Source organism: Cuculus canorus, chromosome 1 (genome assembly GCF_017976375.1).
Source record: "Cuculus canorus isolate bCucCan1 chromosome 1, bCucCan1.pri, whole genome shotgun sequence".
NCBI classification, from domain to species: Eukaryota; Metazoa; Chordata; class Aves; order Cuculiformes; family Cuculidae; genus Cuculus; species Cuculus canorus.
The window spans coordinates 78,496,826-78,503,252 of NC_071401.1; positions in this window are offsets into that span (position 1 = coordinate 78,496,826).

Genomic DNA, 6,427 nt, shown 5'->3' on the forward strand with positions numbered 1-6,427 from the left:
ATAATGCAAGTAACACTGCTAGACTGAAAGAGCTATTGAAGGGAAGAGACCACAGCAAGGCAGCTATTTTTCTCCTTCCAAACAAAATTTAACTGTTGTTGACAGGGAAAGTATAGGACATCTTTATAGAGCAGGTCTACATAGTAAAACACATTTGTAAAGGGCAAATAAAACTAAGCTCTTTAAAGGTTGTCTAGAGAAGCACTTTTGCACTCTGGAGCTACATACAGGTTTATGCTCTCATACTGGAGCTGTAGATGACCTGAAAATGGATCTGCTCAACAGAACAAGCACAGGAGAAAGCACTGAGCACTCCTTTTGCCAGTCATTCCTCTATTTTCATTGCTGGCAGAGGAGAGCAGTTCTGGAATAAGGAGTTTCTGTAGCACAATGCAGTTGTTCTTTCTGGTCTGTCCCTGAAATGAATTAATCATCTGGCATTTATGGTTATCACGGCCATGGTACCCAGCCACGTCACACAGATGATGCACTCAGCATCACAGCTTTGAGAGCAAAAGCAAGCCTTGAAAAGGGCAGGATGGTTTGCATGTTCCAAGTTCAATGGTCAGCAAAAAAAACCAAAGACCACAGCACCAATATATAATGATAAAAACAGCCGCCATGACTGCTGCTCAGCTGCAGGAGGTGCCAAGAAAGGACATCACGCGTGCCCCTGGAACACTCAGGGCAGTGACACCAAAAGAGGGCCACAAATCAGCTGCGGCACTGCTGCAACACAGCTCTGTGGCAGAGCAGTACAAATGAAAATATCACGTTATGCTCAGGATGACTCTGTATCAAACAAATACTTTCTTGTCTCTAATTCAGGGTGATCAGGCATTACTGGCAATCCTAAATTCATCAGAGGTACAGAAAATTGTTAACAAGTCACGAATATTATTATATTCCCAGATGTGATGATTATGTAGAGTATTTTTTTTTTTTTATTGCTTTTGGTTTACAGTCCATTTCAGATTTATACTCTGCAGTCATGTGAGGATTATTCTGTTTGGAGCAACTCATCAATCTTTTGTGTTTCGAGTGCATTGCAGCATAACTGGCTGAAGTTTTAGCTCAACCTCACCACTTTGCTCAAAAGAAAGATAGTGGGAGCCTTAACCACTTAACCACTTCATGGAATATGCTACAGACCAGAAGTGTGGCCTTTGATTAATTATTTCTTAAGTAAAAATATACCTCAAACACCTCCTCTATCACAACAGTAACTCCTTTCCTTCTGCCCAGGGGCAGGATATTACAGTACCATAATTAATACAAAAACAATCCCCAAGATATGTAGTCTGTACCCGTCTTCAGATTTTTGGAGCTCTCTGACAAAGAACAACTTAAGCTTGTGACAGTCTTGGTATTCTGTTATGCTTTGCAACTGCCAAGTAGGCCATGCAGTCTTAACCAGCACAAGTGGGGGTAACAGTAAATAGAATTTGTTTTAAAGTGGAGCCTAATTAATTTCTGAAATGGATTAGATGATGTGGTTGCTGGAGGTAGCTATGTGAGAAGCAAAATTAATGAAATACAAAGCATGGACTTTTTCTTGCTGGATGCTTGTACATGTCTAAACCAAAAGACTTGATTAAATCTTGGGCCTGAATCTTAATTCCTGCTATAGTTCACACCGAAGCAAAGGGTGTGAACTGAATTGTGCAAGTATGCTCCTTGGCACAGTGTCTGCAAACCTGAAAGCTCAAAACACTAACTTTCACACAGCAAGCAGCAATGAAATAAAAATCATTAGAAATCTTGGGATAAACTCTTCCGTGGGTTTGTCCAAAATGAGTGTTCAGCAAGGAAAATAAACGCATCCTTTTCTAGATGTTTTGTAATAAAAGAAAGCTGGCTAGCGTGCCTGATGAAAGAAATGCAAAAGGATTGCTTTTATACGAAAGTAGGAAAAATCCTTGAAGTCTTCAAGTACTATGAAAATGTGCTCATACGTTCTCTTCTAGCAGTGGCAACATTGCTTTATGAAGGCTCACTCCTATGGAGCTTGCTGTCTCCATAAATCTGCTCATCCAATTGTGTGAGTGGTTCCCTTAATCTTTCCAGGACAAATAAACTGGGTTACATTAAACGGTTTAGCAGCAGGGCTCCACCAACTTAATTCCTTTTTACATACAGTGAGGGAGTGACAGTGCAATTAAGATCTGCTGGCAGACCTTAATGGCAACTTTGGTGGAGTTGAGCCACAGGGGTGACTTCTGTACCTAGGAAAAAGGATAAATGGGATACCTGAAAGCTGAAACTCAGGACTGGTATTTCAATCTTGATTTTCAGTATAAGCAGCAGAGGAAATATTCTAAAAATCACTATAAACAGATCAGAAGCCTGATGGCAACCATCTGGAGGACGGTATATGAAAATCCCATGAATAAAGCATTTTGTTACCCTTTCCAACTTCCAGAAAGGTACAACTTAGGGACATCCCAACACAGTGCTGTAAATCAATTTTTAACATCCACTGATAGACTTTTGCCTCACATCTTTATTAAACCCAAATTTTGGCAAATTTTTTATTTAAAACAAACTCTAAAAATTAAGGAAGACCACTCTGAACTGTATTTGGAAAACATCCCTACCAATCCTTTCCACTTTTCTCGTCCCTCCCCACAAAGGTATTTCTTTGGGATGCCTGTAAATAACAGTCAAGGCACAGCAGTTTTCTTTATTCTAGCTTTTCAAAAGGCTTTGTAGGCAGAAGATCTCAGTGTGGTTTAAGAAACCAGCAGAAGCAGTGGCATTATCAGGCTGAAAAGTATTATCTTTTCAAAAACTCTGTGTGTTCTCACTTATTCTATTTGTTCACTTTCTTAGAAGAAAACAATTCATGATTAAAGGGGAAAAAACCCCTTCTGTGACTGTAATAGAATCCATCCACAGAGGATCTTGGTCACACACTCAAAGACTCAAGTCTTTCTCTGCTTTTACACTGCTCCTACCCTGCCAAAACTAATAGTTGAGGCTGATGCATGTTGGCTATCCTGCTGCAAAGAATGGACTGGGTCCAAGTAATTCTTCTGCTACAACAGCTAGGTCTTCAAAAGAACAGCCGAATAGCAATGTCACAGTCTATCATCTACATAGACCTCCAGTGCACGAGCCTCTGTGTACCAGCTCAGCAATTCCAGCTATGTAAGAATATACGAAGGGATGCGAAGCCTTGAACCTCATACCCTGGCTGTAGTCATCCTTCAGGAGCAGCTGGACTCCTTTGCAAGCTGCTGTTCTTCCTAAGAGAAAAGCTATGAGAATTTCTTTTCTTCAAATTTAGACTATCCAGATGGGACCACAGAAGACAACAAAGCAGGTTAGACAATGTAGACGTTAGATAAATTAGCACACAAACATGAAGACAGAATTATGCTACAGCAAGAACATATTATGTATCAAATACTGTATTTCCTGGTAACTTAGGCTTTTAAGAAATTAGAAGGAAAATAAGATTCTGGATAGTTGCTTTTGACAAACTATATTTTATATTTTAGGCAATAGTCTTAGCCCCTCTGTAAATCTTTCAGCCAAAATATTCAGACCAGCATGCCAAAAACCATAATTAAAAATCGAAATATAAGCAGCTGAATCAGAGTGTCTTGCTTTTCTCAATTTCTATTCAAAGAGTTTGAACCTTATTAATGCAGCTGATGAAGATGGCAATAAAAATATATTTCATGTAATGACTGAGAGAGGAGCTTTTGCAAAGAAAGAAAAAGACATGAGTGAACAAATCCATATGGATTATATATGTGCTCATCTTACACAAAGGCTGTTTGTGAAATTTAGGTTTCTTTTTATTAAAGCTTCTTCTAAGTACAAGATGTTTGCAGCTAGCCATTGTACAAGACTGCCATCAAAAAGGATGAATACTTAGCAATAAGGCTGATTAAAAGAAAAATTATACTCATCAAAAGCATTTAATCTCTTCTCAGTTTGCCTTTACACACAGACACACTAAACTGTGAGCTGCTTTATGGGGAAATAATTCTAAAAGGATGAGCGTTCTTGACAATGTCACCATTGCATAAGAGTAAGCAGTTTTTCTTTCAATAGGAAACAGAGGTTATTGCTTCATTTGTATGGTAAATTTATACTGCACCAAAAAAGGTTTAAAAATTATTTTTAAAGAACGCTTTCAGTAGAAAAACAACTACTACCATTTTTCTCTGATCTTCAAAGTGTCTTCAACCAATCACTAACTCTTCTTCTGAAGATGAGGCTGGTTTGCGTATCTGCATGTAGCAAACAAAGAAACCAGTTTCTGAAATGAAATTGTTTGTATGACAACTTGTACTTGCAACTTCAAAGTGTAATTCCTTCTCCTGGAGCTCATGAGAAACAGCACTACCAGTAAGCAAAGAATTTGGGCCAGATTGTACAAGCGGTTGGCACAACTGAAAGTGATGGTGTGATGTTCCGGATAAGGAAGAATGAAGTCTGCAGCATCACAGGCATAACACTGTATTAGGGAGCGAAGAGTACACTGTCCCATGATTGAAGATTGCAGCATAACACATATGTGCAAGAAAGATGAATGTCGCAGGCATATATGAGTTGCAGTTGCATTGCTTCCACGATCACGTTTTTATGTGAGGTATTTCTCAGAAATATAACATGACATAGGAGATGGAGTAACAGAACTGCAACACAAGATCTCAAAGTTCCACTTAACTACCAGCAAAAAGCGACATCTCGCCAACTGCCAGCAACAGACCATACCTTGAAATTCAGGAGCAGTAAAGAGATTATTTGGCAGCAACTCTAAGTCTGTACTTCCATCTTCCTCCCTTTCAGGCCTTAATACATAGTTCCTAGGTAATATTTCATCCAGCTCTCTCTATTTCCAACCTCATGTAGCATTACTAAACCCTCTTACAAATAGTGAGAAGAATGAAGGGCAAAAAAGTCTCTTCTATGTTTTATGTGAAGTAGGAAAGGAATTCAATGTTTTTCTCGTACGAGATCTCTACGAACACTTCTGGAGACCAGAGTTTCTGCTAGCAGAACCAGTTGGATGCAGAAAAAAAAACACAGCAAGAACTGGGAATTGGGTTGAAAAGTAAGAACAGTCCAGTACTACTCCTCCTTTCTTCTGTACTGAACTGCACAGGGCAGACCACACTGGAAACATTTAAAGTAGGAACAGAGAAATCTATGCACATTAATCTCGGACAGGGTTTCTCCCCAGCACATGCAAGAGCCCTCCCATTCATTTTGTGCCATACCGTGTGTGTGTGTGTGGTATTGACTGGCACTCCTGTGAAAGTCCTGTCAACACATCTTTTGCTTTTCAGTATGTTAAAACTGTCCTTGCTCCAAGCTCAACATTCCTTGAACAATACAGCAGCTAAAAGAAGCTTTAGCATCCGAGAACTTGAGCATTGAAGTATGGAAGTTAGTTTATAAAAAACAAAAAATAAATTACAAGTTGTTAAAGAAGCAAATGTATTTGGTTAACAGAAGGAAACCCAAACAAAACACTGAATTTCTGACAAAACCTGCCAAAACCAAGAGTGAGGATAAATGCAGTATTGTTCATAACCCTTTTCCCTCTCACATAAGTTTTTCCGATTCATCACACTGGTAGTAAGTCTTGGGGACTTTGGGCTTTTAATTTCAGCATTCAAGTTGACTCCATCTCATGCATCTAAAGCAAAGGAGGTGGAGCTAAAATGAAAATGCTGCTTTGAAAAAACATAGTAACAACTAGTAAACCCACAGACCTTCCAAACTGCATTGCAGACTTGCTTTGGTGCTGCTGGCTGCAAGAGAGGGCACAGCAATTGCTAGTGTGTATTACAAGCCACGCATGCTACAGAGATACACCAGAAACAATGGGCATCAACTGAAGTTAGAATTTCAGAGAATTTTAGTTGTGACCTTCCTCTGTTGCCAGAAAGGCACACAAATATTTGTGACAAAACACTATAAGGTTCCCTTGCCCTGGCACAGAAATGCTGCTTAATGCAAACTATTGCCCTTCAGCACACTGATGCGTAGTAGCAGTGCTTCACAGAAAGTCCTTAGAAGCGTTCAGGTTACCATTTTCTAAGGAGTATTAATTTTCTAAGGAGCATTGAGCGCCAATTGTGCCTGTCTTACACAGACCACTTATGTGCCTCACTCTGCCTGGTCAGCTATTAATGGGGCAAGCACAACTGACCAGAAGTAGAGTGACACAAGCGGAGCTAAGTAGCCTGTGCAGATGGAAGAGTACGCACAGAGGCAAATTTAACTAGCCCATATTTAAGCTTTGAGCATGTGTTATGCAGGTGAACATTGCACAGCTGTACCTAAAATAAACATAGCACTGAGTGCTATGTGGCTTCCACACCTCTAGATACAGCATGCAGATGCACCCTTAGTCTATCAAACTATTCCATCTTCTTTAAACCTTCAAATCAATGAAATGATT